At 36.8% G+C, this 16,013-nt stretch overlaps 1 long non-coding RNA gene across 3 annotated transcripts in view; it reads left to right on the plus strand.

The window, feature by feature from the left end:
- LOC110099278 overlaps positions 1-15,134 on the plus strand; it is a 27,150-nt gene extending 12,016 nt beyond the window's left edge. Inside the window, exons 2-5 of one of the 3 annotated variants that reach the window (XR_002303432.2) lie at positions 9,174-9,304; positions 9,453-9,889; positions 14,163-14,277; positions 14,759-15,134. This is a non-coding gene — a long non-coding RNA (uncharacterized LOC110099278). Of the gene's footprint in view, positions 1-9,173; positions 9,305-9,452; positions 9,890-14,162 lie in introns of all 3 variants that reach the window. The other 2 variants (XR_002303431.2, XR_003701796.1) reach the window with 2 other exon arrangements.
- The last annotated feature ends 879 nt before the right edge of the window (positions 15,135-16,013 follow it).

Genomic DNA, 16,013 nt, shown 5'->3' on the forward strand with positions numbered 1-16,013 from the left:
TTAGATGAGATGGCGGGTGTGTGGAGAAGGTGGTAAGGAAAACAGAAAATAATGAAATACGAGTAAAAACCAAGAGCTCGCCGGAGCGGGCTGTTGGGTATTTCAGGTGGAGCCTCTCCTAGGTCTCCTCTCTTTCTCTCAAGCAAGAAGACAAAAGAAAATCTCAGAAATTTTTATTAATTCAACATTAAACTCATACAATAGGAAGAGACCTCTTTATAAAGGCCTCCAAAACATGAAAATAAAATGACTCATATGCCCACCGGGCTACAACAAACACTAAGCCTTCCTAAGGGCAAAATAGTAACTAATGCTTGAAAAAAAAAGATACATGGGAAATAACGTAGAAAAATAACATGAGATGACGTGGCAACATCAGAAATATAAGCTCCCAATCGTAGCCGTCGATCTACGATTCTTTCTCCGGTAAACCTGCCTAAAATGTCTGTCGATGACCTCATCAGTTTAGCTTATGCTATTGCTGAGTTTTATTTTCCTAGTGTTGTTGTGAGTTTCTAGCGACGTTTAGAGTTTGTGGGAGAGCTGATCTACTTCTCGAATGGTAGATCAATTGTATCTTGCTTTATTATTGAAGAGATAATTCAAAAATCAACCTTATCATGGTGTTCCTACAATTTTCTTCTCTTTTAATTGCTATTTTCGCTTCCACGCATATCACAGTCTAGACATGAAATAAGACAACAACAACAACAACAACAACAACATCAAGCCTTTATCCCACTACGTGGGGTCGGCTACATGAATCCTTTTTCTCCATTGTGTTCTATGAAATAAGACAGAATACAATTAATTGCTATTTTCGCTTCCACGCATATCATAGTCTAGACATGAAATAAGACAGAATACAATAATTTAAAAAAATTTGGATTTTTTTTTTTATGTTCACATGAATCATGAAAAGTTGGGAGGCAAGACTCAAATAGAGTTTAATCTTAGGACAGTCGAAGGGAGTCAAAGGGTATAAGTGTTGGTTGACAGATAAAAAATGATTCGTTTATATTACTAGCATTGATATCGACTTTAATGAAATAGAAATAATGTTTTGGCAGATTACTAAAAATGATCAGGTTATCATGGTTAATACAAATGATGTAGTAAAATTGCAAGAGGGCTATGATATGGATCATGTGTATGTGGAGTTGATACCATAAAAGGATAGCGGTTTTCACTACTAGGGACAAGTTGCTACCCTTGAATATCAGAATAAATTGGGGAATTTCAATTTAACAAGAGATGAAATAAGAAAAAAATATGAAGGCTCCTAAATGGCTTAGTTTCATTGATTGAATTGGATATGCTCTTTGTGGGCTTCAAAATTTAGAGTTTATTGTGCTCGGCCTCTCCGCATTTTATTCGGGGAGAGTTTGAATGGATGAAATTCTGGAAATTTTTTTGAAAATCAAATTAAATAGAGATAAGACATTATCCAGAGATTTCACCCTCTTAGCGAGGAATTTAAGATATGAGTTTTGGTTTCCTATGGGCGCAAACCTCTATAATCAATTACCCTTCTTAATAACGAGAGAGCACTTTCGATTAAGGCTAGTCTTTAAACATATATTTAGTATCCAGCATATAATAATAACATATTTAGATGTTAAATTTAATATTTAAAGTTAAAATTCGTCACCTTGCACTTATATGGTGTGGGAATTATGATGGACCCGATTAAGATCACATGGTCCGTTGTCTCGGGTTATTATGGTCTCTAATCCACTTAGAGGAGGTAGTCGACCCAACCTGATTGAAGGATCCTTATCGTCAACCATGGGTTACTTCGTATAAGGGGACTTTATAGACTTGGAGTGTTTGCCTAAGGGACTAATTCAAGTCAATTTTAGTTAACAGAGGGCTTTGTGTCCTATTGATCATACCTTATAATTCATTACTTAAATGCAACTAGCCATTGGGGAACATATTAGCTTTAAGTCATGACCATAAGATGGTGGAGTCATTTGATCATGCCATTAGGTTAGAGATTCGTGGTCATAATCGTTTACCACGTGAGCCATTTTGGCCAAAACATGAATTTTTTGTGGAGTCGTTTGGCCAAGCCACCGATTAGAGGACCAATCATAATTGTTTACCACGTAGAGTCCTCTGGCCAAACTATGGGTTTTGTGGAGTTAGCTGACCAAGCCACCAGTTAGTGGACAAATACCACTTTCATACTAGCAGAAAATTATTTAAGAATGAATCTTAATAATATTTTTGATTTGGATGTTTGCTCTTTATGAGTTAGAGTTATTCTTGAGTTCATCACCCTCGCCAAACAGTTGCGGAGAGTGGATGAATTTTGCTTTAAGTTATAGGTAATTAATTTCAATTTAAATATTAATATTTTAATATATATTGAGTTTTAGATCCGATTGATATTAGTTTTCAACACAGTCATTATCACGGTGATGTTAAAATTATTTGAAAATGTTTGTATTTTATCAATATTGGGAGGCATTTAACAGGTGGATTCTCCTTCGTTTGAGTTTTATATTCAACACGGGCATCATCAGAGTGATTATATAGCTTGCATATTTGTCATTTAAACCGTGTCAACCTTGTTTTCCTGCTAACAGAGGATCGGGTTCGACGATTGATCTCATAAGTTATCATATGAATACTAAGAACTGAGAGCTTTATGTTTTATGGTGCATTTCATTTAAAGAGCCTTTGATGGTTAAATATGTACTTTAAAATTAAATATCATGGTAGATTTGTGATTAGATGTTTGCTTGTTAATCCAAGTCGTATCGACTCCAGCCCATTTAAGGAGGATTGGATTAGAAATTTAACTAGCGCAACATTATCATACCTTAGGTTTAGGGGTTAAATATGATGGTCAAAACACATGTGAGTGATTAATTTAAAAGTAATATTTTGAATTAGTGTATTTTTTACCCTGTGCAACATTCTCAGATATTGACATTTTCAAATTTATTACATTTGTCGGAGAACATGCGGTGAATTAAATTTTTTTTTTAAATGACTTGTGTATTTTTTAATGCACTTGCACGCATTTTTTGGTGCTTCTATACAGTACATATGCATGCATTCAATACATTAATTCTCTTCTCAAAGTGGTTGCACTCTTCTTAAAGCTGTCACCTTCTTCCCAATGTTGTTGCACTCTTCGCAAAGAACATGCATAGGTTTTTGAATTTGCATTTTAATGCATGAGAGGGATTTTAAAAATGTTTAAATTTCATCATTTGTGTAGGTGATTGTTGTTGGAAAGTGCACAAAATTTCATTTGAAATTCAAGAAATGCCTTTTGCTCTCTTGTACGAGTGTTGCGGATCCGACGACGTATGTTGAAGGCGAATTGGATTTTAGTTGTAGTATACATGAGAAGTGTTTAGTTCATTTTGCCTCATTCAAGTTATAATATCATTCAACATAGCTCGTAGGAGATGTTTGTTCAATAGACACTAGAAGTTTATGCTCTTGTTTGTACGTGAGCTACTTTGTTCGCTACAAATTCTCTATTATCGCCTGTAGGCTAGTTGTTGTATGCGCTACGGATTCTCTGTTCTTGCTCACAGGAAAATTATAGTATGCACTATGAATTCCTTGCTCCTATTCACAGATGAATTATAGTGTGCATTTATAAGTCATTTCTTGCTCGTAGGTGAGTTGCATTGATCATTAGAAGTTTATTATTATCGCTCATAGGTGGGCTACTGTGCACACTATAAGCTCCTTGCTTATACCCGTAGGCAATAGATATGCTTGTTTTAAGTTCGTTGATATTGCTTGCAAGCAAGTTGTCATATTCATTGCATGTTCCCTATGCATGCCTATGGGTAATATGTTGTGCATCATAAGTTCATGTTTGAGGTCGTATGCGGACTTATACATTATTACAAGTCTCCTATCTTCTTTAATAAGAAGGCTGTCATGCTTATAACAAGTATCCTGTTCTTATTCTTGCCCATATGCGAGTTGATGTACTCATTATAGGTTCCCTATATGTACATTTCCCTTTTAATATTGCCCGTGGGCATACGTTCATTTCTATAAGTTCACTGTCCTTGCTCTTAGGCGGGTTATGATGTGTGTATTACAAATCTCTTGTTTCTACCCGTAGGCAAGGTATTACAAGTCCCCTGCTATTGTTCTCACCTCATAGGTAAACTGATCTTATAGGTCCCCTGCTACTATTAAATATTGTTCATTCAAAGCAACGGGTTATACTTCACTATTTGTGTTTTCGTTTTCAATATTCATTTAAATTTTATTTCATTGCATTTTAAATTATGCAGGTCAATTTTACAGTTTTAAGTCCAATTATTGTTTAGATGAAATTTTGACAGTCTCCCGACGTCTCCCCCGCATAGGGGGAATTTTGGGAGAACTGGATGTGCCCCCACGCTAAAAAAAACATGTATGGTTATTGTTGCTTGACACCTCAGTCAATGTTTTCAATCCCGTTATGTTTAAAAAAGTGTGTATGGGCCTTCGAGATCCCTACATAAAAAGTTTGTAAATTTACCCGTTAGCATGAAAACACATACGAGTGCTTAGGAGTGTCCTTGCCATGCTAAGAAAAACATGTACAATGCCCACCCGCTTCGCTGCAAGCATCGCGTACGAGCTTCTTGCTGCCATGCTACGAAAAGCACATACAGGGGGCTTGGTCGTTGTGCTGCAAGCGTCGACAATAGGATTTGAGTCTTTTTTTAGTTTAGTGAGGATTATATCTTAGCATGAGAGAGCGACGATGGTGTTGAAGCAAGATGAAGAGTCAGAACATACAAATCCCTCTCTTTTTTTTTAATATCTTTCTTTTTTATTTTTGATTTTTTTCCTAATAAATAATAATAATAGAGATAAACGCTATGTTTGGGGTGGGGGGGGGTGGTGGTGGTTAGAGAGGAGAGAGCTAGTGGCTTGGTGAGTTTGCAAGGATTGCAAGAATTTGAGTATTGGTGTCTACAGGGCTGTTTGGAGATGCTATGGAGGAAGCGTGAGCGGAAGAGGTATTCAGTGGGTAAAGTTGGGTTCGAGAGCTATAGTTGGTCTTCCCGGAGGGAGTAGAAGGGCTGCCAGGGTCTATTGTCAACAAAGGGAAGCGAAGGATGTGGTTAACGAAGAACTGTAGGTGGAGCTGAGGAGTGAAGCGACTGTACTAGGATGTAGTTTAGGTTAGGTGGCTGTAGGGGTTCGTGTATGTGATAGAGGGGAGATGAGGTAGCAGGTTTGGAAGAAGAGGAGGTCGACTAAAGGGTTGCTTGTGAGTGGGAGATGGGTAGCTGGTCGGATGGCCTGCTTATGGGAGGTTGAGTGGAGAGTGTTGGAGTCGATTGGAGAGTAGGAGAATGAGGAAGTGTTTGGTTGAGGGAGATTTTCATGAGTGGGGTTATATTAGAATAGATTTTTGCTTTGTTTCCTCCTTGCCATTTAACATGGACTGGGATTCGTGCGCTGAATTGCAGAGGGATAAGGTCAGTTGGGAGCAAGTTTTGCATAGGGATAAAGGGATGGAAATATTATAAGATTTAGGTTATGATTTTTTGTTATATCTATAAATATACAATTTTATAATAAAAAAGAATCATAATAATAAAAAGAGAGGTGTATCAACATTATCATGCAATTTTCTTCTCCCTTGGCACCTCGATTTGCATGTTGTCACATGTGCGGTGACCTGGGCAATATTACAATCATTTTGAGTATTTTCGACGTTAGAATGTAACGACAAAATCCATTTTGTGATCAAACATTGTTCGGACAACTCGAGCAACATTCCATCCGTAGTCTATCAGTTTCAACCGCCCTCCCTCGAATCAATCATGAGAGGGCCCTTGGAAAATTTTGATGATTCAAGCACGATGGCAAAGTCAGTTTTATTATCAAATGATGTTCGAGCAACGTTTGGGTCCGTAGTCCGTCAATTTTGATCGTCTTTGCTCTAAGCGAACACATGAGGTCTCCCTTTAGATAAATTATATGCCCTAGCTGCATCAACACAATCGTTTGATCAGCATAAGTCATTTGTGCAATTTTGCGTGGTGTCATGCAAAGCCAACAGTCGCTTTCGTCACTTGATCGACCTGATTTTTTTACGAACGGTTCTTCTTTGGTAAACTCAACATCCTGAATGCATTGATGTGATTTGTTTTGCAATCAGATGACATTTGAGGTGGTTTCGTGCATGATCAAGACTTTTGCATGCTCGTTCTGAGCTACATTGTGCCCGTTGACTGTCCTATTCGTTGCCTTTACTCGTGCTGGTTTTGGCATATATGTGGAGGTCAACACTCTTTTTGCAGATGAGTAAGTGTTATATAGGATGAGCTGTGATCATGCAAAGAAGCAATGAACAAAGATTAGAGTTTTCTAGAAATAAGGTATGTTTGAATAATTTAAATTATGAGAAAAAAAACTTACATTTGTTAAAAAATCACATAGTAAAAGAATTGTGGGATGCAAGTAGATATTCAAAAGGAAGTATACTATTTCAAATATTTGAATAAGCTAGATTCAAGGCAAGATTAGTGGAAGAGTGTTTCACTCAAAAGAAAGAAAGAAATAGATTTGAATGAGATTTTCCAATGTTGCTTTGCACACTTTGATTGAAGTAATATAATCTCTAGTATAATGGTTGCATAAAATAGCTTTCTACATGGATATCTTGAGAAGGTTTTCTTAGGTTAATTAGGTGGGTATGTTAGATTTCGTCGGATGAATAAATGTTCTTTTAAGGGAATCTTTATATGGATTAAATAGTATCCATGATAATTGAACAAGAAATTTTTTTGTAATTGAGAGTTTGTTTAATATGACTAGTTTCAATGCGCCTATCTAAGTGGTATTATTTATCTGCTTCTTTATATTGATGATATGCTTATAGCTATTTACAATAAGGTGGAAATAGCAAAGTGAAAAGTGTTGTTGAAAAACAAATTCAAAAAGAAAGATTTAGGACCATTCAAACGAATGCTTAGGATTAATATCAGAAGGGATGGAAAAAAAGGCTTGTTACACTTAACTCAATGCAAGCATGTTTGGGATGTTCAAAGAAGCTTGGAAAGAATATTACCAAACTTTTTTTCTCATTATATGGGAGCACTGTGAGTTGGAATGTTTTATCTTCAATTCTTTTTTTCTTCATCAATTGTAGAGGAAAAATAATGTTACTATTGAGGCTAGAAAGAAAGCATAGAATCAAAAGGATTGTGATGTGATACCACATGCGAAGGAGCTTCTTAAGAAAATTAAAAGTGATTGACAATGGAATTACAATTAAGAGCTTATTGAGATAACAAGTAAAATCATTAAAGGTTCTTAGTTGTTAACTTGCTTAGGCGAAGGAGTACAAGTAGATTAACCAAAAACTCATGGATAACCAAGGATAGTAGCAATACCAAAAGCTATTAATCAACAATCCGTAATTTAATAACGAGAGTTTCACCTTGGGGGTTGATCACTCAACTACACTAGGCTTAGCGGGAGAAGATCTTCAGCACACCAAACGATGGCATGAGGAAGGTTGCAACGTCGATGGTCTTGAGCCACAGAAAGGTCGACGGTGGTGGAGGAGACACGGATGGATAGCCGTTGACGGTCCACGAATAGTCCTCGAATTGCTCGTCGATGACGTCTACGAGCGTGGGGAGGATGCGATTCAAGTAGCCTTCAACGGTGTCGTCGAAGTCAAAGCCCACATCAAAGAACGGCGATTGGTGGATGTCGACTTGACCTCGATCGTTATGCACAAATCCAAAGTTCCATTCGGATTCCGCCATGCATGCTTGGCGTCGGAGAATCTTCCACACGAAGAGAGGAAGAACGTGGTGTTGAAAGAGAGTACTTGTCGTTTGATAAGATGGGAGAGGAGGGGAGAGGGCCGGCGGGAATCTCAAGGAGAGAGGGTGGGGGCCGGCGGGTGCAAGAGGGAGAGAGCTAGGGTGAGAGCAAATTAAGTTGGATGCTTCTCAAAATGGTTTACTAAAATCTGAAATTTAGTTTCAGGTTTTAGTAAATTTGGAGGGAAGTATTTGAAATAAATTTCAAATTTTGAATGTGATTAAGGGACTTAATGAGGGATTAATGAGGCTCATTAGGAGGGAGGCCGGCGGCTTGTAGAGGGGGAGGGAGAGGTTTGAAAACTTAAAACTGAAATTTAATTTCAGTTTAAGTAATTTAGGAGGGAAAAACTTTGAAATCAAATTATGATTTCAAAACGGTCAAGACATTAAACAAGCAATTAATGAGGAAATTTCTCCATGGGGGCCTGCGGCATGCATAGAGGGAGAGAGGGGAATTCAAGGGAGAAAGGATTCCAATTTAGGATGATGATGTGGCAATAAGTTTCATAACTCCAATCTAAATTAAATTGAAATTGAATCCCATCATGAAAACGTTCCTAAATTGGAGTTCCAAATAAGGAAAAAATTCAAAATTTGAAAACTGTGTAGGGAAGGGGGTTGGGTGGGTGAGGGGAAGTTGCCGGCAAGGTGACCGGTCGGGGTTGTGGTGGTGGCCGGCGGTGGGTTCCCAAGGGGCGGCGGCAATGAAGGGTTGGGAAGGGATTTTCTTGGGGTGGAGGAGAAGGAAGATGGAGGTGAATACGAAGGAGAAGATAGAAAACCTAACCACGAGCCTCGGACTCTTCCAACGACTGGTGGGCCTTGCGATTTGCTCCTCTTGAGCTATCTCCCTTCTCATGCTCTCATGCAAGAAGAAGAAGTAAAAACACACAAATTTTTCATTCAAATATTCATTAGCTATTACAAGAGAAAAGACCCATATATATAGGTCTCAAGCAAACAAGAAGAAATAAAGACTAGATTGCCCTCGGGGCCCCAACATGACTCAACTCAACATAAGGGTACAATAGGAAAACATAAAAATAAAATACATAAACAACTAAAAATATAAGCTCTGAATCGTGGCCATCGATCGGCGATGCTTCCGGCGATACACATGTTTGAACCTTGGATCGATGTCCTCATCAGATTGTTATGATAACTTCAGAACAAAAAATGAGAATTATAATATGATTTAATAGTCACAATGACATTTAGCTAAAGATCAATAAGGTATTTTATGAAAGAATAAAACACATTGACATAAAGTTACATTTATCAAGCATGTTCTTGTTCAAGGTACAATTAATATTTCGTAAGTACTTACTGATGATAATTCTACAGATATGTTGAGCAAGGTAAGTGTTTGGAATCAAATTCCAACATCCGACTCTTCTTCAGGTTAAGGATATCTCCTGGCTAAGATGGCTGTCAAGAGAAAGAGAGGCTTAGCTTGTCAAAGACCTTGATTCAAGGTGACAATTTTTGACCAAGTCTTAATTATTAACTTAAGCCCATCGTTTTACTATTGTTGCCTATTGTATTTCTTTTGTGTCCCAAGTATTTCCATGTTGCTTTTAGCTATTGACATTTTCTTGGCTCTTTTTTTTTTTCCTTTTTTAGCTGCAGGTTGGGCTCTAGGTAGTTGGAGGCTGTGAGAAGGTCCTAGCTTCCTTCTTCCTTGGGGTTTGAAAGCTTGAGCCATAAGGGATGGGGTGAGGGTGGTGAGAACATAGAGAGTTTTTCTTCCTCACTATAAATTGAAAGAGTGGTAGATCAGGAAGGCAGCTTCTATCCGGATTAGATTCTTTGTGATAATCGAATCTACAATCGGGATTCTACTCTTCATTTTCTTTCATTCTTGTTTCGATTCTCTGGAGGGCGGTAGATGTGCTGTTCAATTCTTGTGCTTGGGCTGAAATTGAAAAGCTTGGTGGCTAGAGGATCTGTGATCAGAGTGGTAAAAGGGCTTGTTATTCTTGTAATCAGATGGACATTACATCAATAAATCTAAGTCCCAATTTGTCACCGTGGATGTAGGCATCCGCGTGTGAAACCACGTGATTGCTCTTCAAGTTCTTGCTTGTTTTTTTATTTCTTGCATTAGCATTTACTTTCTGTTTTTCTTAAACTCTTTTTCTAGCAATTAGTGAATGGATTATTTGCATGATATCTTGTGGTGATGTTCTTATTGCGGCTAAGGTTCATGTCTGTGCAGTGCTCGGTTCCTTAGGGTTGAACAATGATTTTGTGCAGTTTGTTGTTGAAGTGGATTAGTCACTAAAATCTATATTCAGTTTATGCTTGTATAAAAAATCCTTTTCATTGTCTTATTTAATTTGAGAAGTTTAGTTACTTTTTCACATTGGAAAGCTCCTTTCATACAAAATGTGTGTTTCTTGAAGCTTGAGGCGTTATGGAAATAATAAATAATGTAAAGAAAGGATTGCACTAGCTGGCTAGGATGAACTTATTAGTGGTCGACTGGTTGCTAATCTGCAATTCAGACATGCCATTTACTGTAGTAAACCATGAGTGTGACACATTCATATTCATGGGCGGAGTACTGAATGATGTAGCAAAACAATTTTTGTATGATAAATGCTGGCTTTTTATTAATGCTTGAGTTAACTACCCACACTCATTTTGAGAATTTCTTTTTCTGGACACATTTTCTTGACATTTGTAAAATAACGTGGGAATTATTTGTCCTTTTTCAAGTTATGATAACGGTATGAAAATTCACTCAAAAACATATTTGCTGCATTCCTTAACTTAAAAGTTAATTTCTTACATTAAGCTGTTCAGCACCAGCACTACATTACCCACTCCCAAACTAGAACAAAACTCGGGGTGCTTCATTCAGGTAAAATTATAACCTTGCACTTTCATTCATGATTTCCTTCTAAACTGTTTTGATTCCTGACTTGAGCCGCGCCTTCTTTTGTATCGATTTTAAAGTGGTCAAGACGATTCTGCCCAAGCTTCAGTGAATACATGGCCGTCTTGTACTCAGCCCAGGTAAATGATTTGTAGCGTTGAGGATTGTCTGCTGTGATCATTCCTGGAAGAGGAGTTATCCATGCGTGGAGATCTGGTGCTGCAAAATAGATCATGGACATCCTTGACTTGTAGTAATTGGTCATTGCTCTGTGTCTCACGCTCACCAACCTTCCATTCGTCATGGCCTTCAACCACCAAAGAGAAAAGAAATCAAACATAGCATGAAAAAGCATGATTTCCCCCTATTGTTTTCGATAGGAATAGCTTATTTTATTTTATTTTATTTTTACTTGGATATTTTAGCGCTAGGTAGTCAACTACCTTGATATTTTTCTGAAATATATATATTCACTATTGTATCTTATAAGCACCCGATCTTCTTCAATGCGGCCCTTGCTGTAAGGACTGGCAAAGCTGAAACCAACCACCTTAGCTTGGTTTATGATAATTTTAGATTGTATGGTATGGATCATTTGATACATCCGGTCTGAGTGGAAGTGAGGAAAGGTTCCTAAATTCCCATCTTAAACTTTCCCTACCAAGAACATGCAGAATGAAAACCAATTTAGCTGCAAAGAGCCACCGGCCAGGTTCGTTAGACCTGGTCAAGTTTCGATAATATTTGTTCCAACCCAAAGTTTATCACCAAATCTGCGTTCACACCTATAATACGTTAGATGTATTTATGAAGTTTACTGCACATGTGAGTGGCAATTTGCGTCTTAACTTTCAAATTTTAACAGTTTGTGTTTGAAATCATTCAATATCTTAAAATTTAGTTTTTAAGCCAGCTTTATTTTTGCACACCTTCTAATTGTGGAAAGCTTCTGAATCTTATTTTTGAGAGGAGCTATTTGTCATCTATTATGAAAAAGCCACCTTGATGAGGAGGAATAGCTGGAAATTAAAGTAAAAGAAAATTAACCAACCTGGAGAGTATCTCCAACATTGATGAATACTGCAGTTGGGTCTGGTGGGACTGCAACCCATGCCATTCTACTGCCCAAGACTCCTGAGGCAGGTGCGAGTATTTGGAGACCTTCAATACCGTTTGATCTCAGCAAAGTCAGGATCTGAGGGTCTGTATGCTCGCCAAACCCAATCCTACTACTCTTCCTGCCCTTTCTTTTGCTCCACGTTTTGCTCTTGATGTCATTGTCTTTTTTTCTATTGTTACTGTTGCTATTTCTGTTGCAGTTTGAGGGGTAGTGGTTTAGCCTTAAGAGAGAATCACTCCCACTTTCCCGTATAAGCTTGCAAAGTTCCCCACTGCCCCCAAGCCCTAATCCTTCTTCTATCAGCTCCAGAATCTCGTTTGCTAGTTCCTTGATTGCCTCCACATAATCTTTCACTGCACAGCTGAGCTCGTCAACAGAAATGTTGGGAAAAGTTAGTTTGCAGGATAAAAGATCAAGAAAAGTTTGATTTGATTTGTCAGACACAGCGAAAGCTCCACCACTACTAGTACTCCACAGTTAAAGGAATCTCTACTTTTACTAAACCTATTTTTTGCCATAAATAGCTCGTCCTGCATGCCATCAGATCATTGTTTGGCTTTTTATGGATAAAAAAGTTGGGCATCATTGATTCAGGTATACTGTGCTTGTGGGTCTCACTCTCACTTTTCTTTGATTTATATCCATTAGGCGTATGTGGATTTCTGGTCAAAAATGGATTGCTCTTGGGTTGCTTGTTTTCTAAAGTGGGTTCATTGGGCTAGTGGTTTGAGATTTGGCAGAATCCTGAACATCTCTACGTGATGGGGCTTGTTGCTATGGTGCTATGGTTGGGTCATTAGGTTCAAGATTTCTCTAATCATTAATGTTAACTGAAGTGATATGTTTGATTAGTATTTGGTCATTATCTATGGTGATTATAGTGGTTTAATGTTATTCAGGATGCAGTTTATAATTTTAGATAAATTGTACTCATAAATAATGATCTACTCACCATATATGATTTTATTGTTGAAGAAGATAAATTGATGGAAATTGATGATTCCTATTAAAACAGGCTGGATGGCTCATATATATATATATATATGGATGGCGAACTCAGCAAAAATTGTATTATAATAGAAAAGAAAAGGGACCACTAATCTGGCTTTTGTTTAGAAAATAATAAATATTTTCAGTTAATGCTGTATATTAAATTGAAAGTCTAATACTATTTATTTTCCCGGTGCATGACAAGATGTTGAAATGTTACTTATAGTTGGATTTACTAGATTGTCATATTGATCTTGGTTGTTTAGGTATCTTCAGTAGACATGCAATTGAGTTCATAAATTGTCAGCTTGATCTTTTATATTATATTTCCATTATAACCATCATTTTTATACTCATCCTGCCAAAATCAGGGCATAGACATTTTTTTCCATTAGCAAACACCATGAGATCAAGTATCATGGTTAACTTTTGTTATTTAAGTTTCTTGATTTCATCCAAATGATCTATGACAGTTATGTTTCACATTATGCATCTAAGTAAGCAGGTTATGCATTTGTTAAACTATACAGGATTATAGAAACATGACTTATATCTTTTACCTGAATTTGTTTGGATCCTTTCTGCAAATGATCCTTGCTCTATTGGAAATACTAGATGAATCAGCTGGTAGTAGGAGATACTCAACGTCACCAATGTCGCCATTAAGACCAATGCTTCGACAGCCATAGCCGAGGGGATTTGGAGGTCCAGCCCGCTGCTTCTCTGCTGCTGGCAAATTAAAGAATTCTACCCCCGCAGCCTCCAACTGTGCTGAAACACTGGGCTCTACTCTATGGTTGATTACCTTAAAGAATCCAAATTCTTCGCAGGTCTTCACGATGAGCTGAGAGATGAGAGACCGATCAAGGGAGAGGTCGATGACCGGGATGCCCGGCAGCACCCGACCACGACTGTTTGAGCCTGGAGCCATGGATGCCACTACCATGTTCCAGAAATTGAATTAGTAGGAATGAAAGGCTTGGGTTGGTGTTAGAGTAACTTTTAAAAGGAGCTGAAATCTGAAGAGATTGCAAAATAGTATCGGTGGGAGTATTCTGTCAAAATTCTCTTGGTGGGGGACCGTGAAGTTGACCACTTTGGATGTCTATTTTTTTTGGGCTATTATTTTATTAAATACTGTTGGTGTTGATCTACTGTGACTTTAAATAGTATAAGGTGCTTATGTGACAGCTAATTAGGTTGATAAAGATCTTAAAAGTTGTTATCAAAATTAAGTATTCAAATCTCTTATTTCTAATTTATATCTTATCATTCACTATTAAAAAACCAAACAAACAAAAAAAAATCTATACGATGCTGACTTGTTGCTTCACTCTTGCAGGGGTCCCTTCATTCTGAGGCTTAATTTCAAATCTGTTTGATGAAATGCCTCCACAACATTTGCATCCAGCTGTTGGGGTACCTAAAAAGCTGATATGTATTCGGCGCGCAGGAAGGTTGGTACACACAAAATTAAAGCTCTTAACCAAATATTTCCTGTCCTATATTTGTTAGTTACTATCTATTCTTCTGACTCATCACTACTGGAACTGCTTCTTTTTCTTAGAAATCACTTTGTCATGCTTGTTGATGACTTGAAATATAGAGAAAAATGCTCTGCAAAGCACACTAGAATGTACAATTATAGCCAGGAAATGCCTAAGTACCAAACCAAGTAAATTAGTAAAACTTTTTAGGTTGCATATCTGCTTTAGAAAATTTAGGGGAATCATCTTTCAGCTCCAAAGTTGACCACTTCTATAAAGAAATATTCCATGTGTTTTAGAATGTATATAGAATGACAGTTTGTCAAAGCAATTAGCTATAGAGGGGAATAACTTAGAATTGAAAAAGGGTAGGAATGGCTTAATCATCCATTTGTAAAGTTGTTATGGATTAAAGAATTCTTAGGACAATTTTTCTTAATCAAACCTTCAGGACCGCACATGTGTTCTATGAGATTTATATCAGAAACTTTGGATTTGCAATCCTCTTCGCCATTGCTGCATGACTTGACCTATCAGAGCTGATCCAGTGCAGCCAGATCTGGCACTGAATCCTTTTTTTTTTTTTAATTTTCTGTTAAAAAGCAAATATTATTTAGGTTTTTTTGGGAAACTGGAATTGGATGAGTCTTGTCGAGTGACTATTTATTGATTCGACACTACACGAATTTATCAATTGTGTAGTGTCCTAAGTTTTGTACGAAAAAAACGGTGGGAATGTTGTGAATTACAATAAATTTCAAAAACACCCTTATTAGATGTAATTAAGTGTTGACATTTAGTTGTTTTTTATTATTTTTATTATTTTGTGGATGTTTCTTCATTTATTATTCATACATGTCAATAACATTTAATTCATTAGCAATTTAGCATGAATCTCTAGGTGATATTTGTATTAAATTCAAGTCCATTCAAGTCCATTCGAACACCAATTTTAAGCTAGCTTATATTCAAACTGAAAGTCTTGACAAGATAAATCAATTGACACCACAAATGATTGGATCTGCCAACAAATGAATCCAAATCCAACACTTCAAGCATATTTGAAAATTTTTAAATATTAATTGAATAATCAAACAGTCTTTAGATCCTACATGTGTATGGTTAAATTGAGAGGCTTTATGAGCTGATATGATAAATTTAAGTTCATTTGATTTTGACATTTTTAAGATACCCAAATGTTAGACAAATGATCTATATGATCAAGAGCATCAATATAGTTTGATGTAGTGTTTTAGATTCCGACTAAATTTACGAAAATGTCCTTCTCAAAATATTATAAATAGTGAAGGATGTTCAAGAGTTGAGAGAGAGTTGGAATACTAGTGTATTTTCTAGCGATTACCATCTCCGCCATCGCCACACTTCCATTATTTCAGCTATTGTCGTGTTGTTGTTAACATCAAATCCTATTGTTATTTTTTAATTATCTGCTTTTGGACTTCTAATTTCTGCAATCCCTATAATGAGAATCATACATTAGTTTCAAATGTGTATAATTCTATTTTATTCAATTGTGATGTAGTGATGATTCTTATATTTTTTTATTATATAATGAATTATTGCAAATGAGCCACACAACATGATTTTTCCTATTCTTGGGTTTTACATGTAAAAAAATTAGGTCTCAAATAACTTTTATTTGCACATTTTAGATTTTTGTACAAAGTTAAGATATAAACTTTGCT

This window comes from Dendrobium catenatum, unplaced genomic scaffold (genome assembly GCF_001605985.2).
Source record: "Dendrobium catenatum unplaced genomic scaffold, ASM160598v2 fragScaff_scaffold_1018, whole genome shotgun sequence".
NCBI lineage: Eukaryota > Viridiplantae > Streptophyta > Magnoliopsida > Asparagales > Orchidaceae > Dendrobium > Dendrobium catenatum.